Genomic DNA, 23,813 nt, shown 5'->3' with positions numbered 1-23,813 from the left:
AACCGTCAACCGCCACTTACTCGGAGCATGGCCGTGGGCCAAAGACTCAGGCCAATTCCGTGGGTCCGCACCACTGGGTCAAGGCCTTGGGGTCGTCAACTCCGGTCAAGTGTTCAAGTGTTCAATCCAATCGAGATCCAGGCCTTAAAGTCTGCTGAAAACACTGCTAATATCAACCTCTCAAGAAGCGTAGTCACGGTGGAGTCCATTCATGAGGTGGGATGACGTTCCACACGGTAAATAAAGTTGTTCACTGTTGAAGAGTGAGAAAAAGATCCATTAATGGGGGGCGGTGTGGATTCAGAATATGTTTGAGTTAAAAGAAGAACGGAACGAACAAAATTCATCTGGAACACAATTTAAGTCAGTTAACGGTTGCAATGCATATGAACAGGATGCATCAAGAACACGGCAGTTTCACGCATACAAAAGTACGCCCTCTGTTGGCGAGATGGAGTTAGTGGTAATACCACGTGACAATCTAGCGCGATGTTAAAGAACATTACGCGCAGCGATCCCTTTGTTTCGTTGGTGGATTGAAATACCCCGCGAAAGATATAAAGATTGATTGGTTTATTAAAATGAATATGCAACAGATTACCAAATAAGGCTCTACAAACCATCAATGAAGCTATGTACGGTCGACAGTTGCCATCTAGCGTGCACAAATTCTGATAATGTGTGTTTTTTATGCAGCGTGTGACTTGCCACCTGGTACGATTAAGCGTTTTCGTGCCGTCATTTCCACTTCCAGAAAACATCATTTTCAAAGTAAAATGCAGTTTTGTGACGCATACTTGGTCAATCTATCAATAAATGGGTTATCTAGGTTCACATTGATATGGACGAAAGGTTTGGGTCGACATGCTTTCGTGAGATTTTAGCCAATACTGAGGGTGAATAAAACAGGAATTCGTCAAGTCGCGACGTACGAAGTGTACATGCAGTGTCATGGCGTGACGAGTGGGGACCTTCGTGGCCATGTTTTGGCATGATTTCGGAGATTCAGATGACAGAATGAAATTTAATCAATCAATCAATCAATCAATATATTTATTGTCCACGTTAAAAAACATAGAAATTTGACATCCACTGGCCAAATACAGGTACACACAGTCAATATAAAAACTATATAAATTACAAAATTAGACAAGTTTGAAATACAAAGCAACAAAAGACCCGCACACTAAAAAAATGCACCAGCCAAAACAACGCCAACCGGTCACATGGGACAACATCATAGACAACATCAGGCTGGAAGGATACAGAGAGAAAAAAACACTCAGCCTTCCTACCCCGTAGCCCCCTGTGACCAATCAATGCTGCCCCGACCAATCCATTCCAAGAGTGCGAAAACTACATTACGAGACCATGGTAAAAAGTGCTAACAACCCTTAGTTAGACCCTACTTGCATTGTCGTTGAACATGTGAATAGCATTAGGAACAAATGATCGTCTGGTGCGACATAGTGAGGTCCTAGGAACAGAAAGACGAATACCCGACCTACTGAATGTAAAACAACTGTTAAGTGGATGAGAGATGTCTTGCATTATTTTGTGTACTTTAAGCATGAGTCTTTTTTCATACAGTGAACCAATTGAATCCAGATCAGTACCAATTAAACGCTGAGCGATTTTCCTTGGTCTCTCCAGTTTCTTTACATTTTGTTTAGACAGATTACCAAAATTACAGATCAAACAAAAAGTGAGAATACTTTGAATCAGTGACTGATAAAAAAGATTTAAGATCCTATTGTCAACGTGGAACTCTTTTAGTTTTCTCAGGAAGTACAACCTTTGGTTAGCTTTACTAGAAAGTAATTGTGAATTTGTGTTCCAATTGAGTTTGTTGTCAATAACTGTGCCTAAATACTTATACTCTGAAACCTGCTCCATAGGATGATTATTTATGACCAGGGGTTCATTGACTGCAGCTGAGCGACGGAAGTCGAAAATCATTTCCTTGGTTTTTTTTACGTTAAGCACTAAATGATGGCGCTCACACCAGTCAACGAACTTTTTGACAGCACTAATGTATTCAATGGAATCATTGGTTAAGTAACCGCTAATAACTGTGTCGTCTGCATACTTAATTATGCTGCAGTTGGGACTAAGATTAACATAGTCACTGGTGTACAGTGAAAACAAAACAGGTGAAACCATGCAGCCTTGGGGAGCACCTAAACTCAAATATTTGACGCTAGACACCATATTATTACACTTAACCCTCTGTGGTCTATCTAAGAGAAAATTGTGAATAACCAACGCAAGCTGTGGTGTTACATCCAGGCTCAATAACTTATCAATTAAAATATGTGGAACGATGGAGTTAAAAGCACTAGAAAAATCAATAAAAATCGATCTAACAAAAAACTTGGGGACATCTAAATGATTGTACAATTTCTGAAGAAATATGGTCACGGCATCAGATGGAAAAGGTAAGCCTACAGATTATGTATTTACTCTGCTCAGAAGATGTAGTTTTTGTAGTTTCTCCTTGTTTTTAGCCTGCGACACAAGGATTTTGTGTACGTACGCCGCGCCATGACAGGAAGTCATTACAGTAATGTCGTACATGAAACAGTCGTAGCGTAGGCGCCTTGAGCTATCCCACAGCACGCACTTTTGGACGACGCAATGACTCGTGTATGTAGAAGACTTTCATCTAAGAAATATTTCTGCCCAGTGTGCCTTACTAGTTGCAATTACCCAGAAAATCGTATTCGTAATAAATAATCACAATGCATTCCTTAATCCTAACAGTCCTGAATCCTCCAATTTCAATATGATTTTGACATTTCATGTATAGTCAGCGTGGTCAGGATTTGCTGGCATGCATCATGCAGGAACATGATGATGGAGGAATGGAGGTCATTCTTTGCAGGCAGGAGCCTGACATTGCTCATTTAATTAATGTTCTTGAAAACGTCTCAAGGAAACTGTGTACTGTATGTTCTAAATGCGTAAACAAAGGATTTGAGATGTAGGCCCTACATGTAGGTTACATTGCCAGGGCCGTCATTAGGCTATTTCTTTTTCGCCCTCAGTCATATAATTGTAGAGTATTTTTTCCATTAATTTCAAATTTGACCTGGGACTAAAATGACTTGAGACTTAGTTGACATTGGACCGACTTTATACATTTGTACCTGGGACCAAGTTGACCTGGAACTGAGTTGGCCATGCTGTCTCAGACGGTCAGACCCCGTCAGTTAGGGACCAAGTCGTTAACAGTCTTGTGGTTGTTGGGTACCGAGTTTACTCCAAACCCATGTAATGCATGCTCTTGTTCTTGTGTACAAACACAAAAGTCATGTAACTGTACAAGAACTTGAATGTGTACTTTAATTTGCCATCTAGACCTATTGGTTGTCTCTCGGACGCTGTGGAGGAGGTTGGCCTACATTTCTTCTTATGCGGAGTGTACGGCATTCCACCATGACACGCAGATGACGTACCCTGCCCTGACGAAGGATATACCTTCAGAAAATTTGATAACTTTCATCGGTGAGCATCTTGATATTATTTTACTTAGAAATTGATCATGGCATGTATGTACATGCATGTACATACATCATGTACATGTACAAGTACATGTTTACATATATGTCTGTGCCTATAGAAAAAGATAAAATATGAAACTTTCTTATCTTCTATAGTTTTTAACACTCATAATTCAATGCAAGAAAAATCCCAGCAAAGTTGTTTAAGATAAGGCACAGACAAAAATCTTGAAAATAACCTGGCAATAATTTTCAACAGAGACTTTTGAGACGCTTCCTTTTACCTGTCCTTTTCATTTTTTTTATGTCACATTTAACCTAATGTGCACATGTTCAAATTGACGTCAACACCAGAAAAGGACTGGTGTATTTGCTGCCACCATGCATCTCAAAGTATCCCATTAAGTTTGTTCCATTTGTTATATTCTTGTTGTGCTTTCAGGTTTTGAAGAGTTTCTTCCTATTTCTGGATTGAAGATGGCAACGACATGCATGGCCGCGTATAATGGACGAGCTTTGGATTCCTCCGCATCTGATCTGTACTACCCACCCATTGCGATTGAACTCCGTATCAGTTCCTGACCATGCCATGACATGGCCATGTTCATTCAAACAGCCCAACCCCCACTCTGAACCTTTCTATAGTCCATGGTGTGGAGTACATGTACATGTATTTTTAGTGTGATCTGAATTGGGAGTGGTAGGTGTAGTCTGTTCGCTGCCTCCCTGTCCCAGATGCTTGAATAACATACCGTAGTTGACGTAAACATTTCATAATGAAAATCTTACTGCGGGGGGGGGGGGGGGGGGGGGGGGGGGGGGAGGGGGGGAATTAAGATAGTTTGGGAATTTAGGAGATAACTGGAGGTAATCTTTGATCAGGACAGTTTCTGTTTTGTCGTTAATGCCATTTCAGATGGTAGCCTATATATCTTGTCAATGTCACCAAAAACCGACACTTGTGCACACATGAGTGCGCTGCACGCGTGCGTATTTACAGATTCGGGACATCCCACACAGTGCGACACTTTTTGAAAACAAAAATGTACAAATATGCCTTGTTGCCTCTAAAAGTGCTGCACTGTGGCAGATGTCAGTTCGTAAAACCCAAAATATCCCGGTTCTGTAAACACGCGCGCGTACAGCGCACACACGGATGCGAGAGTGTCGTTCGTAGTGACGATGACAATCTGTACCTGATTTCACGACATTTATTGTAACCTACGATGCATCGTTGTATCCCTAGGATGACGCATCCTGTGATTCATTTCACAAAATATGCTGTAAGTGCGACACGTCGTAGTGTATTCAAAGGACAAAAGGTGACTACATGTATATGTACATGTATTTTCATGTTATGTATTTATTCAAAGAACAGTAAATAGTCGTCGAAAAGTCAAGAAAGAGTCGTCAATTGTACTTGTGAAAACTTTTCTAAAATATTTAACAAAATTGACGATGTATGATGCATTCACACTGGAAAAGAACTTCACAGTGGACTGTGTTTGCATCAAATTGTGAAGTGATGTGCTTTGTAAATCTGGTGCAGGTCCGATCCAGGTACGTGTACACGTACGTATGTGAAATTTTAATGAAGCGAAAATTTGAAACCTGAAATTGCCATCACCACCACTCATGAAATAGTGCAGTTGAACTGCAAGTTCCTTACTCCAACAAAATATTAATAATAAATAAATATAAAAAAAAGCCTTTACTGTCTTCAGGTGTGAGGGTATGCTTAAATCCATTTGCCCTTTTATAAAGTTGAATTTTTGAATCACTTAATTGAATCAACTGCAACTACCCTATTTAATTTTTCAGACTTTTCATAGTTTTATCACTTGCCAAACCTGATTTCACTAGTTGAGTTCATGCATGCATTACATGTGCACTTTATTTCCTTGTAAAATATGGCTGTTATGAAGTTTCACTTCTGTAAATGAAACTTTTTTTTTAAATGATATGGATTGGTTGTGAAATAAAGAATGCGTTTATTGCCAAACAAAAACCTATTTGTTATTGTTTTGTTTAAGCTATAGATCCAATTAATTGTCAGCAACTTCCCCCAGAATATTAAGAGGATAGAGTGTCTCATACTGATGGCAAATTCATGCTTGGTTTTGGATTGTGCTGCTTTAATATGCTGTACAACACTCACTCACTCACTCACTGTACAACACTAAACATTTGTGAATTTCGGATTGTGTGTTTATTTTGTCCAAAGTGAGTGTTTTCATCTAAAGACAGATGGTTCTTTATTTCTATGTAATCTGTTTTGCATTTTATGTATTTTTAAATTTTATTCAATGTCTTGCGACTGTCCGTAAAATGCGATGGTTTTACGTACACATATGTACATGTGTACACGTTGTACGGCGCTTTTGTGTACACAACACACGCGGCGCTAGGCCAGTTGGTACCCGCGCGCCAGTTTGCATGTATTAGTGGGATACTAGATCATGAACCAGCGATGCAGCAGCCCGAATGCTCAGCGAAGCTTTGGAATTGTAGGCTGACTTTCAACGTCTATATTTTATTTTAAAATGTCGACCCGACCAAGAAAAAGTTTGATTTGGCTATTTTCATAACTGAATAATGGTATCAACATAAAGATTTCTTCTGAAAAACTGCGTTTCGCTTTTCTTGAAGGGCTTTTAAAAGTCTTCGATACGCGAATAAATTCATCCCGCATTGCAAAAATGTTGGCGAAAATTCCCCTAAAACACACCTTGGCATATAACTTATACCCCTTTCTCATTTATTTCCTAAAGAAAACATCATATCCCGTCATTGCCTGTCATTTATGATAATAAAACGTATTTCTAAAGTGTCTAATTTTGACATTATTTGGGACCAAACATCAATGTTTTTTTTCTGTATGTGGACAGCGCCATGTTGTGTGACGTCACCGGCATCATTGGAGTTCACAAATACAGAACTAACGCATTACAGAACCTTTGTGTGTGTGCGCGCTATGCATGTGGAACTGCCATGGGGGCCAGATTCACAGAATTTTCCTTAATAACTCCTATGAACATCTATGGAATTAACAGCATGCAAGGTTTGGACCCATTCATGGATTCCCAAATTGCAAACCAAGTACAAATTAGAAGCATGGGGGAGGAGCCAATTCACAGAAATTTTCAAAAGTGTGTCACTTGACATGCAAGAAGGTATGCGAGAAGGTTGTCATTCATTTGTGGCTTCCCAAATTGTAACAACGCTTGGGGGATTTACAAAAATTTCCAAAACTGTGTCACATGACAAATCTTTGGAAATGATCTTCTTTTGTTTTCTTCAAATTGAGAGCATGGCAGAAAGTTGTCAACCATTCGAGGATTCCCCAATTGCAATCTAAGTACCGGTACCAATTGAAACGCATTCGGGAGGTGGCAGATTCACAGAAATTTCCAAAAATGTGTCACTTGACACATCTTTGGAAAGGATCTTATTTTGTTTTCTGCACATTGACAGCATGCCAGAAGGTTGTCAACCATTCGTGAATTAAGTACAAATTAGAACACATAGGGGAGTAGGAGGATTCACAGAAATTTCCAAAAATGTGTCACTTGACACACGTTTGGAAACTGATAGCATGCGACAAGGTTGTCACTCATTTGTAAATCCCCCGAATGCAAACCGAGTACAAATTAGAGCACATGGGGGGATTTAAAGAAATTTCCAAAAATGTGTCGCTCGACACATTTGGGGGGGGGGGAATTAGAACACATGGGGGGGGGGATTAGAACACATGGGGGGGGGGGCAGATAAACAGAAATGTCCACAAATGTGCCTCTTGACACATGTTTGGAAATTGACATCATGCAAGGTTGTCACTCATTCGTGGATCCCCCAATTGCAACCAATTACAAATTAGAATGCATGGGGGAAGGGCGGATTTACAGAAATTTCCAAAAATGTGTCACTTGACAAACGTTTGGAAATTGGCAGCATGCGAGAAGGTTGTCACCCATTTGTGCATTCCCCAATAGGTCTTGTAAAATGACGTCATTTCCTACAGACCAGCCACGTGCATCAACATACTGAGCATCCAATTGCATAACGCGTATCGACCGCGTTGAAATTCGAAAAACATTTCAAGCAATAAGCGCACATTTTCAACACTGCGCAATGCATGATATATTGCGTAAAATACGCAGTTGCAGCTCTCCTACAGATTTGGACGTCATTGAGCAAGCCCTATTGCAAACCAAGTACAAATAGCAATGCATGGAGGAGGGGGGGGGGACCAATTCACAGACATTTCCAAAAATGTGTCACTTGACACATGTTTGGAAATAATAATAATAATAATAATAATGAACATTTATAAGGCGCCGATATCCGCCAAGCAAGACGCTCATGGCGCACAATACATACAAAACAATTACAGTATAAATTAAGTTAAATTTGAATAACAGAAATTAGTGACAGGAGTTATAAACATCAACTCATTAAACACAAAAACGTGAGGTAAACATATGAGTTTTCACAGAAGATTTAAATACAGACAATGATGATGACTGGCGAATTTCAAGGGGTAGATTGTTCAAGAGTTTGGGAGCGGCGCTTGAGAAAGACCGGTCTCCCCAAGAGTGGTTGGTGCGGGGAACAGTAAGCTTTAGCGCTCCGGCCGAACGAAGACTACGTGAAGGCTGATATTTCGACATAATGTCCGTTATATAGTCCGGTGAAGTTCCTTGTAGTGACTTGAAAGCGATGTGGGGGTCAAAAGTGACACCTACGTGTAGGTTGCGACACTTGGTGGAAGGATGGATGTGGCAATCTCCAGTCCTAATGCTGTTGATATTGAACTTGGCGAGTTGTTATTTTGAGCCACACAGGATACATTCAGACTTGTTGCCATTCAATTTGAGACTGTTTGTCATCATCCATGTCTTGATCTCATCAATGCAAGCCTCAAGATTCTCCGGGGCAGATACAGCATTGGTTTGAGATGGATTGAAGGATTGATACAGCTGTATGTCATCAGCATAGCGGTGACATTGAAGGTTGTGTTTCTGGATGATCTGGTCGAGTGGTAAAATGTAGGTGGTGAATAACATGGGACTGCCAACAGATCCTTGAGGAACACCACAGTCAAGGGAGGCAGAGGCAGATAATACTCCATTGAAGTTAACAGACTGTTGCCGGTCTGCAAGGTATGAGTCAAACCACTGCAAGGCTGCATCGTGCACTCCCAAAGAGTGCAAGCGACTGATCAGGATGGCGTGATCTATGGTGTCAAATGCTGATGACAGATCGAGAAGCACAAGCGCCATTACTTTGCCAACATCCATCTGTCGTAGGATGTGGTCGCAGACAGATGAACAAGTAATGTTTCTACATTATGGTTCTGACGATTTGCAGATTGGCGACTATCCAATAGATCATTATTCTGTAAATGCATCGACAGCCTGGAGATAGCAACACGCTCAAGTAACTTTGAGATGTACGGCAAGTTGGAAACTGGGCAGTAGTATTGGAGTTCTTTAACAATGCTGAACACACGTGAGCAACTTTGAAAACAGAAGGAACAACACTGCATTGCAGGCTGCGGTTGATAATCGTGGTGATGGCAGGAACGATGAATTCAGAACACTGCTTAAAGAGTCAGGTTGGTATAGGGTTCAAGTCACATGATTTGGCTGGGGATTTGAAGATGACAGTGCAAACCTCATCTTGAGAGGCGGAACAGAGACTGGTCATGCAGTGTCTCATCTTGAGAGGCAGAACAGAGACTGGTAAGTGTAGTTTGTGTTGGCGGGGTGGGGGTAGAAGTATCTGTATCTGGCACAAGGGGAGGTAGTGCATCACGAATCGAAGAAATCTTGGACGTGAAAAATGGCTGAAATGGTCAGCCGGTGACTTGTCGGAATCGTACTTGTGGTAAAGAAGATTCCTTATTCCTATGGAGAAGCTTGTTGGCGACACGAAACAGTTGTTTTTGATCACAGGAACACTTGGAGACTATTTCTGAGTAATGGGTTCTTTTGGCCTTATCAGGCGCGGATCCAGACTTTAGACGGGGGGCACATCTAGAGCATTTGTTCTTAGGACTAATGCGAGCGCGGAGCGCGAAGCCCTTACGGCGTGGGGTCTGGGGCCCGCTTAAGGGCCCCGGGAAATTTTGGATTCTAGATGCTCTGTGATGCAATCCGAGGCGATTCCTGGCCCCTTTCCCCCTGAATTATTTGTGCAAAAGTTGATAATCTTGTAAGGATTTTTTTAAAATATACTCTTGTTTTTACAAATTTTAAGCTACTGTGTACTTCAAAGTTGCAAATCATGTATTTTTGTCTTCATAATTTCTTGCATTGTATTTAAAAAAAAAAAGGAATTGTATTGACTTAGATTGTAAACTGTTGCAACGGGCGATGCGCTGAGGCATTTGCTCCAAGGACTAATGCAAACGTGAAGCAGTGTCTTGCGGCGTTGGGTTCGGGGCCCACTGAAGGGCCCCGGGAAATTTTTGATTCTATAGATGTTCTGTGGTGCAAACTGAGGCGATTCCTGGCCCCACGTCAGCAAAATGTTGTGAAGATTATTAGGATTTTGTTTTCATTATCGCTTCGGTTTGCGGTAACACCATGTATTTTTTTTATATTTTTTGTTCATTGGTTTGAAATTGTACTCTTGTATTTCTTAATACAAGCCTAGTTAAGTGTCTTCTGTTCTTCACTTGATAACCAAGTATTTTCGACTGCATAATCAATTTCTTGCATTTTATTTTTGTAAAGGAATTGGATAGGCTTAGATTGTAAACTGTTTTAAGGATGCGTCGGTAGATCTGCCCCGAAGACTAATAATGCGGAGCGCAATGTCTTTCGGCTTGGGGTCCGGGGCCCGCTTAAGGGCCCCGGGAATTTTTTTGATAATTGGATGCTCTGTGGTGCAATCTGAGGCGATATCTGGCCCCTCTTTCCCTGAGTTATTTGAGCAAAATGTTTTAAGTTAAATAAGGATTTTTTTCATTGGTTTAATATACATGTATACTCTTGCTTTAACAAGCCTTTTAAGTTTCTTCTGTTTTTCACTTGATAACCATTTTCTTTTGCATAATTGTTTTCGTACATTTTTGAAACGGAATTGTATAGACTTAGTTTGTAAACTTTTGCAAGGATACTTTCTAATGTTTTGTATCAACTTCGGTATAAATTTTCAGTTTATCAATAAGATAAGATTTTCTACGGACATTTTTTACTGAAACTGACATGTTTTGGACTCCTTGGAAGCGCGTGGAAGAAATGCTGGCAAATTGTTATACGAAAACACACCCCTTGACCAATAGTGTGGTCCAAAGAGCAGCGTTCAACCACGGATCTGATCCGTGGTTCAACGTGTATGTCGCGCTCATCGCGCTAAACACAGCACATCGACTGTCACACGTGCGTGTTTTTCGTACCGGTACGTACGCTCATATGAATCGCATTTCATAACCCATATACTATGCAGGGTTACGTATGGATACGTACGGTGGGATGGCGGTTTACTTCGAAGCTTCTCGAGTTCCCTGTGTCATACGGCCAGTACACAATGTTTGCAGGCCGCTGATGTTCCATATCGGCAACGGTATTTTTGTTAGAAGGTTGCCCTCCTCCTTCCCTCCATTTCTCTCACCTCCCTCTCTTTTCCCCCTCCTGTTTTATTCATTTTTTTTTTTGTGGACTCAATTTGACGGGGGGCACGTGCCCCCGCGGCCCACCCCTGGATCCGCGCCTGCTTACGGATCAGCGAGATCACATGCTGGCATTGTTGATGTAGTTGGCGGTCAATCTCGAGTGAGGATGCATGCCACCTGTGCTCAAGCTGTCTTGGTCTGTGATTAGCTTGCAACACCTCATCAGTGTACCAACCGGTGTCGGGCCGAAAAGAAATGACGGAACTCGTACTCAGGCAGCAAAGTACTCGTACTCGAATAGCAGTACTCAAGGGAAATGGTACAGCTTGACTTTATACACCATGGCCTTATTTTATCAATACTTTCAGTTTGAAATGGTTGACTGGCTTGTGGAGAAATCAACGTTTCCTGATTTTCCTTTGTGCACGTCCAGACAAACACAACAGCTAGCCGTGATTGGGTCTGCATATCGGTCTGACTGGGTCTGGGCCAATTATTACGCACAATCAACCATTTGCCATATGGCTGTATTCGGAATACAACTACTTGTACTCGTACTCGGAAGTAAAGTACTCGTACTCGCAAGTAAAAGTACTCATACTCGGAGACCTGTTCTTGTACTCGGAGGTACAAGTACTCGTACTCGGTTACTTAAGTACTCAGGGATGTGATTGGGATGTGACAAAAATCCCTGAAAATGTTATGCACGGGTACAAACTCTGGCAAGCGCGAAGCCATTACGGCGTGAGGTCCGGGGCCCGCTTAAAAAATTTTGGATTTTAGATGCTCTGTGGTGCAACCTAAGCTTTTTGGGCCATCATTTGAGCCAAAATATGTTGCCAATTTTGTTATTTCTTTTTTCACTTTTGTTGCATTTTGTTTCAGTTCATCACCATCATCATTGATTTTTCACTTATTTGTAATTATAAATACTCCATGGTGATTAATAATAACCATTGTAAAAGCATGAAGAAATAAATAAAACAAGATTATTCTACACAAATATTTGTTTTGCTTCATCCACAACTGAATGGAACATACCATCTTTGAAAGCACCAGACTAATCACTCAATGATGATGTGCTTCGGGTGTTTCACATGGGATACGAGCAATTTCTTTCCACTCGACGCGTAGTTGATAGTGTCGTTGCAAAAATTGCAAAAAACCTTGCCAGCGGTTGCTATTTTATCGAAACACTCTTGAAATTCATGCTGATGCCCGTCAATAATAAGGGAGTCCCGAAACCATTCCCACCGGAACTTATTTTTCACTTCTTTATCAAGCTCTCGCACTGATTTATCTCCGTGCGACAATATCGACTTGTTGGGCGCAGCCATGTTGGAAGCATCCATACACGCCGCGTACACAAACACTCGACGCACATGAAACAACGTGCATAATCCACACGATTGCACTGTACTGTATGCTGTTGTGCACGCTGAGCAATATTAGTCTGTTCACCTGACCAGCGCAACACGTGCATCTTGGGTACCGACACAGGAACTAGACCTAAATAATCACAACCTCGGACCCGAGCGAAAAATCACATGATCGCGCTTACGGCAACGCATGGTCTTCAACCTCGTTCTTGCATTGGTTATTCAATATGTGCATGCGTATCGATCAACGAAGTAATGTCCGTAAGTAAATTCGGATATTTCGGCAAGCAAAACTCATTATGAATAATTAATTAGCACATTCTACCCCCCTACTTTCTCAACGGATTCACACGATTCACGTTGGTGGACTTTTGAACACCCAAAAAAAACGGAGAAATCACATCCCTGAGTACTCGGCAGTACTCGGTACTCAGAAAAAAATACTCGACTACAACACTGGCAACACTGCATCGGGCTGACAGATGGTTGCCTTCAATCTCAGTGCACAAAAGATTCAAATCAATGCTGTGGAGGATACGATGGATAACCATGTCTCACAGATACCACTGGTGCTGGAGGAACATCCAATTGTTACCAGCAGAAGGTGTGATCTACTAGTCACAAAAGATACCTGACGTCTTGGTGCGCAGAAAAACTGCTACAGCCCCAAATGCACAGGAAAGGAAGGAAAAACTCCCTTAAAATGCTCCCAAACCAGATGATGTTACATATATTCTGGCTCACCATGTTGATCAGTATGCGCTAAAGTTCAACTTGACATGAAGACATGACTGGAAACACCGCTAAGAAAGAGGAAATCAGTACATTGGTGGAGAGCATGATGAGGAGCCGCCAGTTAGTAGCGCTGCACTCTATAACATTACTCAGGTCAATACAACAATCAACAGCCACACAGCAGCCACAGCTGTTTGACAATACCAGCCACTTGCAGACAATACCTTATCTGGTCAATACAACAATCAACAACCACACAGTAGCCACAGCTGTTTGACAATGCCTGCCACTTACAGACAATACTTTATCAGGTCAATACAACAATCAACAGCCACACAGTAGCCACAGCTGTTTGATAATACCAGCCACTTGCAGACAATACTTTATCAGGTCAAAACAACAATCAACAGCCACACAGTAGCCACAGCTGTTTGATAATACCAGCCACTTGCATACAATACTTTATCAGGTCAATACAACAATCAACAGCCACACAGTAGCCACAGCTGTTTGATAATGCCTGCCACTTGCAGACAATACTTTATCAGGTCAATACAACAATCAACAGCCACACAGTAGCCACAGCTGTTTGATAATACCAGCCACTTGCAGACAATACTTTATCAGGTCAATACAACAATCAACAGCCACACAGCAGCCACAGCTGTATGATAATACCAGCCACTTGCAGACAATACTTTATCAGGTCAAAACAACAATCAACAGCCACACAGTAGCCACAGCTGTTTGACAATACCAGCCACTTGCATACAATACTTTATCAGGTCAATACAACAATCAACAGCCACACAGTAGCCACAGCTGTTTGATAATACCAGCCACTTACCAATTGCTGACAATACCAATAGGCCCCCACCCAAAAAGTTCTGCTTCCAATTACATGGCATTTGAAAACAGGGTAATAGGTAGGGGGGGATTTTTTGACAGGGATCATGTTTCAGTCAATACCAACCATCAACTGTGGACAGCACTTTGTCAAGTCAGTCCTTCTGATTTGAGGCGTGCGATCACACCCCCACACCATCGCACACCTAAAAGCTTCCCACGTAGTGTGAACAATTGCATGTCTGAATTTCCCTGGACCACAGATCACACACCTAGAAAATCACACACCTAGAAAAAATACACACCTCGAAAAGTCCAGATGTGCCTTTTTCCACACGCCTGTGATTTTCAAATCAGAAGGACTGTCAAGTCAAAAACAGTCAACAGCAATTTAGCACCCACAGCTGTTTTGACAGGGATCATGTTTCAAACAGTCAATACCAGCAACTTACTGACTATGACAGTACTTTAACGAGACAATAACAGTCAGCAAATATTCATTATCAACAACTGTTCTACGGGTCACAGTTGGTCAAGTCATTCTCATGGCCAGTTACTTAAGCAGTCAAAACGGGTCAATAATTTAGTTCTATGCATAGAATTCCATTGGGTCAAAAAACGGTCACTTGACTGATTTTGACCCAAGTAACAGCATGGCTGAGTATGCATGTTTGCATCGGAGGGTTCTAATGGGCCAATTACATAAGTTTATGGATGTTGCATATAAAGGTAAAAGATGAGCTAGTATTTTTTCTCTTTTTTTTTCACTGATAGGAAAAAGGTGCTTAGGACAAAATTCAGTTTCTAATAGGCGCTTCCAGTTACATTATTAAGCCATTTTACATTGTTGTCAAACGAGAATATCAGTTTTCAAAATGGCTTCAAATTTATGATGTGATTGGGGTAATGTATAAACAGGGAGAGACATTTTGTGACAAATGTCCAGTCTGTATGTACGTTTAAATCCTCCTTATAAAATATCAAATAATTCTTCACGATGACTCTGAGTTTTCTAGGTTTTGACTGATAGCATTCCTCCAGAGTACATCTTCACAATGACTCTGAGTTTTCTAGGTTTTGACTGGGTTATCATTATTAAGAAATATCTGAAAGGTAGAGCAAGAGGGGTGGGGAAAGAAATGTTCGAATTAACCCCACAAAGCAGTGCCCCACTACCAGCACTCTTTATTTGTGGGAGAACATAGAAGAGTGCCAGATCACCCATTTTGATTACTTGTTTCTGCTTATTCTTTAGGTACATGTAACTAAAAACTAACCTCAAGAATCAGTAATGGGTAGCCCAGCAAGCAGGTCATCCGTTCATCTGTCGGTCCTCCTCCCTGCTTCCGCTTCCTCGGGTCTCTGTTTGATGAGGCTGTCGGAGCCCTGACAATGTCATGAGGCAGGCTCATCCTCATCTCAGTAGAGCAATTCCCTCATCAGTCAGTGGTCCTCACTTTGCTGAAAGGATTCAAATAACGAAAGGAAACATTTGAATTATTGAGCTGTATTCGTGCCAGGGCTCGAAAGGGAAAGAAAACATTGAATTAACCCCAGAAAGCAAAGCCCTGCTACCGGAACTCATTTGTGGATAAACATAATAACAGAGTCAGATCGCCCTATAGGCCTATACACAGCCTAAAAGCAGAACAGGAAGGGGACAGACCTCATTTATCCCAGGACAAACCAATAACACCAGTAAATAAAGATGTGCTTCAAACCATGTTACCAGGCTATGATGGCATTAAGCACAAATTCTTAATTCATGGTTTTACAATTGGTTTTTAGGTTTTACAGGCAATCAAAAATTTAGGACATCAACAAATTTAAAATCTGCTCCTCAAAATCCAAAAGTGGTTTCTGAAAAACTAGGGTTAGAACTTAGACAAGGTAGGCTCGCAGGGCCGTTCCAAGACTTGCCACTTGATAATTTTTGCGTTAGCTCGATTGGTTTAGTTCCTAAAAGACAGCCTGGTTCATTTTGAATAATTCATCATTTGTCTCATCCTAAACATGGTTCCGTAAACGATGGAATACCAGATTGCAACACAACAGTCAAGTATGCGTCAACCGATGACGCAATACAAATTTTGAAGAAAGTGGGCCCAGGATGTGTGCCATCTAAACTAGATATAAAGTGTTAACCATTTATTCTGGAATAGTCCATATTCTGGATGATTTTCTAATCATTTCAACATCTCATCAACAGGGTGTGCATGATTTGGTCGGATTTCAAACACTGAGTAATAAGCTGGGTATTCCCCTTGCACCAGAGAAAACTGAAGGGCCTACAACCTGGCTAACATTTGCCAGGATTGAACAAGATACAATACGGTAGCAATGGCCGTGCAGTTACCGCCGCACAAATTATAAAAAGCCATCGTTAAAATTATCAGAATCTATTATGTACACCATTTCATACTGACATTTCAAAGACATACACAATAACTTTGTACTGAAATTTTTGAAATGAAAAGTTCAGCATTTGAGAACGAGTTTAATGCAAACTTTGAATACATATTGTGATAGGAAATCAAGCACTGTATATTTTGCACAGGAAGGGGGTGTTAAAATAAAGATAATTAAACTCACCACAAGAATTCCAAAGAGCATTCACGGTGGTGGTCATAAGGCCGCGGGTTGATGGCTCTGGTCAAATCCGTAGCTCGGCACCTCGGGTCAAGGCATGGTCGATGACTCGGGCCAGTCCGTAGGACGACACCGCGGCGCTAGGCCGTGGGCCGACGACTCGAGCAAGTCCGTGGGACGACACCCCGGCGCGAGGCCGTGAGCCGATGACGACTCGGGCCCGTTCCGAGGGCCGGCACCTCGGGGGTTTGCTGTGGGCCGCCGACTCGGGCCAATTCCGTGGGCCGCCACTTACTCGGAGCATGGCCGTTGGCTAAAGACTCAGGCCAATTCCGTCGGTCCGCACCATTGGGTCAAGGCCTTGGGGTCGTCAACTCGGGTCAAGTGTTCAAGTGTTCAAGCGCTCAATCCAATGGAGATTCAGGCCTTAGAGTCTGCTGAAAACACTGCTAATATCAACCTCTCAAGAAGTGTAGTCACGGTGGAGTCCATTCATGAGGTGGGATGACGTTCCACGCGGTAAATAAAGTTGTTCACTGTTGAAGAGTGAGAAAAAGATCCATTAATGGGGAGCGGTGTGGATTCAGAATATGTTTGAGTTGAAAGAAGAACGGAACAAACAAAATTCATCTGGAACACAATTTAAGTCAGTTAATGGTTGCAATGCATACGAACAGGATGCATCCAGAAAATGGTAATTCGAAAAACGATGGGCTAATATGTAAAGGTTAGGATCTTCAAAAATGTCAAAGTGGCCCATCTTTAGGGGTAGTTCATTTGCTTTTTAGTGATATCTTATTGACATCTCTTCGGTTACGAATGGCAGAGCATCATTGATTTCAAAATGATGGACAAAATTTGCAGCATGAGTGGTGGACTCTCAGCTGTCCAAAGAAAGTGTCGTTGATGTGCAATTTGCATTGAAAAGAGGTACATTGGAGATGTTGTTGCTTTAACGTGGGTTGTTGCTTTAACGTGGGTTCACACTGCATAATAAACATTCTACACAATGTATTTCTGAATGCAGAGAAGTCTAAATCTACATCAACTCTGCTTGTCAGAGATTTCTCGAAGGCATTCGACCGCATAGACCACTCCATTGCTGTTTCAAAGTTATTGAAATTAGGAGTGCGAGAAAGTCTGATCCCATGGATAACAAACTTCCTTGTATCGCGGCAACAATGTGTAAGGTATAGATCGCATATGTCCAACTGGTCTGTGCTACATGCTGGAGTACCGCAGGGAACATGTTTGGACCCTATTATTTTTCTCGCAATGATAAACGATGCATGTGCATTAGACGGTATCAATGCCTATAAATACGTTGATGACATGACGCCAATTGAAACCCAGAGCACAGACCAGCCCTCTCGAATGGAAGATGCGGTTACACATATTGTAAAGTGGTCGAGTGACAATAACTTGAAAGTGAATCCTGCTAAATGGTGTGTAATGTAAATTAATTTCTCACGTAATCTTGCAGTAATGAATGAAATTAGCATTAATGGCCAAACGTTGCAGTGTGTTAATGTTCTTAAATTACTCAGCATTCTAATTCAAAATGACCTGAAATGGGAATCACACGTACTTGATCTTGTTAGGAGAGCAAATAGCAAATTACATATGCTGCGTGTCCTCAAACGTCATCGTCTGCCCGACAATGACTTGTTGACAGTGTACTGTTCTTATATTCGCCCCATCTTGGAATATGGGGCTCCAGTCTGGAGTAGTGGTCTCACCAACAAGCAGTGCTACAGTGGAATGCCACTATAACGAACATCACAAGATCCACAGAAAATGTTCATAATAGCAATCGTTTGGTATAGGGGTTTTGAGCCATCAGTAATGAAAATGGCATATTTCTATTTAAATAGTGCCCTCTTGTGTCTTACTTGAAGTGTGCCCTCTACATCTCGTTTCGAATCGGTGTTTGACTATGCCTGCCACTTGCAGACAATACTTTATCAGGTCAATACACATATGGAGAACTTTGCCACCCATATGTGCAGAAAATCAAAGCCCTGCATGCTCTGCGGTCACACACAACGGTGCATTGACCCGGCGACCTGCACAGCCCCATTGCGTTGACCGGACTATACATAAACAGCAGGTCGATCCTCGCAACAAAAGCGATGTCTGATTTGACAAGGAAAGTGCCCCTTGTTCTTCTCAACCAATCAAAACGGTTGTTACATGAATGGAAAGCTGATTGTGTTATCTTTCAGAAACCGTGCGAGGTAATTGTATGCGACCGAGTTCACACGTGTGCTGTTCGAAGAAGTAAACCCGCACCCTCAAAAATCGGGGAAATGTGCCATGACCACCATAAGAAACGCGAAATTTTCACTGAGTTACCAGTTTTTTAATGAAAAAGTGCACATAATTATTCACCTTTAACCATGAAGAAATTATATTCATTTGAAAGAGGAAAACCTATATTTTATGATGCGATGCGATTAACGAAAATTTGTCGAGAGCTCTTAGATATGAGCCAGTCTTCCCACGTAAACAGAGCTGCACTAGTGGCAAGTGAGCAAATGCTCCCTAGTTCTCCATATGCAATCAACAGCCACACAGTAGCCACAGGTGTTTGACAATGCCAGCCACTTGCAGACAATACTTTATCAGGTCAATACAACAATCAACAACCACACAGTAGCCACAGCTGTTTGACAATGCCTGCCACTTGCATACAATACTTTATCAGGTCAATACAACAATCAACAACCACACAGTAGCCACAGCTGTTTGACAATGCCTGCCACTTGCATACAATACTTTATCAGGTCAATACAATAATCAACAACCACACAGTAGCCATAGCTTTTTGACAATGCCAGCCACTTGCAGACAATACTTTATCAGGTCAATACAACAATCAACAGCCACACAGTAGCCACTTGCAGACAATACTTTATCAAGTCAATACAACAATCAACAGCCACACAGTAGCCACAGCTGTTTGGCAATGCCAGCCACTTGCAGACAATACTTTATCAGGTCAACACATGTACAACAATTAACAGTCGCACAGTAGCCACAGCTGTTTGGCAATGCCAGCCACTTGCAGACAATACTTTATCAGGTCAATACAACAATCAACAGCCACACAGTAGCCACAGCTGTTTGACAATACCAGCCACTTACCAACTTTGATCCAAACAAAACTGTCATTGTCGCAAGAGGGCGCAATTTTGTTTCTTTATAATTAATATTCATTAAAAAGTGACGTGTCCCAGAAACCAAAACTTTTTCTTAAGTCGAACCTGGTTTGTGACAGTCATCAAATCCTTGGATACAAAAAGAGGGGCCAATCATCACCAAGCAACTACGGACCAGTTTCCCTCACGTGGGTAGCCTGCAAATTACTGGAACATATCTTTAATCACTTGTGTGAAACCCAACTCATAAACACCATGGAAGAAATCCATCGACACCTAGATCAAAATAACAAAGCTCAGATAGATGTGCAGGTGCTTGACTTCAGCAAAGCATTCAACACTGTAGCCCATGAGAGATTACTTCATAAAATAGAACACTACGGGATTAGAGGTAACACCTTGACATGGATCAGAACATGGTTAACCAACAGAACCCAACAAGTAGTTGTAGATGGAGAAACATCAGACCCTACATCAGGAGTCCCCCAGGGCACCGTACTAGGCCCTTTGATGTTTCTACTCTACATCAATGACATTGGTGACAACATTAGCAAAGACACCAAAATCAAGTTATTTGCTGATGACTGCCTACTATTCCGACGCATTGCTAACTTCAATGACCAACAACAACTCCAAAAAGATCTGGATAGCCTTGTGAGCTGGTCTCATCAATGGCAGATGTCATTTAAGCCACAGAAATGTCACACCCTACATATGACAAGAAGCAAAAATCATCATGATAATATCTACAGATTGATGAATGCCAACCTTTCTGTTGTACCCAACCATCCATACCTTGGAGTTGAAATTTAAACACATCAATCAGATAGCAAGCAGAGCTAATACAACACTTGGTTTTGTGAGCCCATGCCTCCAACACCGCAGAACAGTCAGCAGGGTCACTATGCTTTACCGCTCCATCTATGAAGAAATTGCCCTTAACATCCCTTACTACATCACCCCAGAAGAATGACCACAAAGAAATAGACATAACTAGAGGTTCGCGTTTGTTGTTACAAACGTAGAGTGGTCGGGCAGGCATTTTTTTTTCATTGTGAAGTTAAATAACGTACGAAAATATGGAAAACATTTGTTTGCAATCATAACACCTAACTTCCGGTTTTATGACGTCACAGTATTTGGAAGCAAAAAGTGAACATGGTAATGGATATCGTTATTTTGGCTGCGAAGGTATACGACATGGATTGAATGATAGCCTATAAATTAAATTTAAAATATGGTTGTTTTCAAATTCTCATTGAAGTAACTTCCGGTCTAAATACGTCATGAATTTGAAACATTGGCAAGTTATTGTAGCTCATGAAACAATATCAAAGGCCGATTTAGTGAAATTTGAACAGAACATTTTTAAATTATAGAAGCAAACACTGTTTTATGTGCCGTTAGGGGCAGTGGCGTAGCCACCGGGGGGGGGGGGGGGGGGGGGGGGGCATGCGACCGCCCCCCCCATGAAACCTTGTCCCCCCCCCCAGTCGCCCCCCCCCCTGAGATTTTGAGTTTCTAAAAAAATTTATCATTGATCTAAATCTAAATAGTCGGCACTTTTGCCGAAACAGCCTCTTTTTTTCCAGTCATTTTGCCCATAGCATTTGTGCACGTTTTTTTGTCCCCGGCACTTTGGGCACTAAAATCAATCCGAGTGCCTTTATACTTGGCACACACTTCGACCAGCACCTGAAGTTGTGTGCTGAACATTGACGTCATCGTGACGTCATCATGAGTCATGTGACGTGACATTATATGCGATTTTTATGTTGTGACCATTTTCTAGCAGAATTCGGCTAGATCTGACAGATTGGGCTATATCTCCAGAATTACAGGTCCAATTGGGTTGAAAGTTGGTATGTACCTAGACCGGGATGTGTTATAGATGAAAAATCACTTGACGTCATGATGACGTCATCACGTGACATATGACATCATATAAAACTAGAGTTTGAGGACAAACACACGGTGTTGGGCTAGAGGTTTGGCTTTTTCAGATTGTTGATTGTTGTTGATTGTTGTTGTTATTGTTAATGTTGATTGTTGATGGTTGGTTGTTTATGTTTATGTTGATTGTTGATTGTTGATTGATGATGTTGATGTTGATTGTCGATTGAATTTGACGGTGGTTGTTCATGTCGATTGTTGATTGTTGATAATTGATTGGTGTTGTTGATTAACGATTATTGATGTTCATTGTTGATGATTGTTGATGTTGGTTGTCGATGTTGATTTTGATTTTTTGTTGTTGATTGTTGATGTTGATTGTTGATGTTGATTGTTGATGTTGGTTGTTGATGTTGATTGTTGATGTTAATGTTGATTGTTGCTGTTGATTGTTGATGTTGATTGTTAATGTTGATTGTTGATGTTGATGTTGATTGTTGATATTGTTTGTTGATGTTAATATTGATTGTTGATGTTGATTGTTGATGTTGCTGTTGATTGTTGATGTTGATGTTGATTGTTGATGTTAATGTTAATGTTGATTGTTGATTGTTGATGTTGATGTTGAGGGTTGAGGGTTGAAAAATAGCGCGTGGAGTTATTATACAGAGGATAGTTAAAAAGAGTCAGGTGAGGATCTGCACGCGCGTATGCTGCTGTACTGTAAACTTATCAAGTACAATTGTTACAAAAACCCATGAAATAGCTCATATCTCTAAAAGTAAAGGTCGCACACCATTGGCGCAATTCAAGATATTGCTCGCCATACCCTCTTAACCCCAATGCGCATGTTTTTAGAAAAAGCGCACAATTGAAAAAAGCGCCCAAATGGGCACTTTTGCCAGCCCAATTTTTGAGTATCATAATGAGGGGAAGTTCCCTTTTACGCAATCGCAGCACACTGTTTTTCGAGAGTTTTCCCTTTGTACGCAATTATCCCCATTTGCTGTACACACAATGTATGTGGCATTAAATGAGCGTTTCAATGCGTAGGCGTGTTCAACTTCAAACTTCAAGGGGGCTGCAGGGCATCTTCTAGTAAATTTATTGTAACGAAACCTTGGGAAGTTTTAGACCTATTATTAAAAGTGCCATTTGAAGCACAAAACTGGATTATATCTCTGACGGTTGATTTTTTAGCAATTTTCAAAGGAAAAGAGTTCTTTTCATTGTAACTTCCAGTCTGATGACGTAATTATTTTTTTTTGCGCACAGGTCTTGTCTGCATTAAGGTCATTATGTATATTAATTTGGAAGCGATTACCGCAAATTTCACCACAGACATCAACTGAAAATGCGTTTTGGACATTTTTTTACCTGCCGCTAGAGGGCGCTCGAACACTTGATGGCGTCACCGATCATTTTTTTTGGAAAGATCAACCCACCCACAGGCTAACATCGTTGAAAGCAAGTTCATATCTTTTTCCACTTTTGAATTATTAGGCACTTCTGGTTTCGACCGGAAGGAAGGGTCATGTGATTTTACGCACACAAGATTAATTGAAGAGCATGTATTATCATGTTGATTCCCGCAAAATTCAAGTTCTGGTCTCTCACGGTTGATTTTATATTGAATTTCAAAGATAAAATTGATTATTTTTTGAAGTGACGTCACGTGACCCATGATGACGTCATAATGACGTAATTGCAAAAAAGCACATGTTCAGTGGGTTGTGCATTCATGTATTGACAATTGAAGTTCATATGTGTTTTCATTTTGACAAACGGTTCTGGAAACGAATGTGTCTTGGAGAAATAAAAAAAAAAAATAAATAGTAAATTCTAACAATAACAATAGGTGTTGGGCTCAGGCCCAACACCTAATAAACATATTTTGAAGGCCCATATCTCCTGAAGTACAGGTCCGATGGGGTTGAAAGTTGGCATGTGCCTAGACCGGGATGTGTTAAAGATTAATAGATCTTTGAAAATCAATATAAAATCCACTGTGAGAAACCTGAACTTAACGATTGCGGGAATCGATAGAATAATCCAGGTTCTTAATTTTTTATATGATGTGCAAATC

At 41.2% G+C, this 23,813-nt stretch overlaps 1 long non-coding RNA gene across 1 annotated transcript in view; it reads right to left on the bottom strand.

Moving 5' to 3' along the window:
- Positions 1 to 214: 214 nt before the first annotated feature.
- LOC119733304 overlaps positions 215 to 23,813 on the bottom strand; it is a 38,335-nt gene continuing 14,736 nt past the window's right edge. Inside the window, exon 3 of the long non-coding RNA XR_005271760.1 lies at positions 215 to 253. This is a non-coding gene — a long non-coding RNA (uncharacterized LOC119733304). The remainder of the gene's footprint in view (positions 254 to 23,813) is intronic.

The sequence above is a fragment of the Patiria miniata genome, unplaced genomic scaffold (genome assembly GCF_015706575.1).
Source record: "Patiria miniata isolate m_02_andy unplaced genomic scaffold, ASM1570657v1 HiC_scaffold_25, whole genome shotgun sequence".
NCBI classification, from domain to species: Eukaryota; Metazoa; Echinodermata; class Asteroidea; order Valvatida; family Asterinidae; genus Patiria; species Patiria miniata.
The sequence above is the reverse complement of the archived record's forward strand: the minus strand, read 5'-3'. Positions and strand labels throughout refer to the sequence as shown.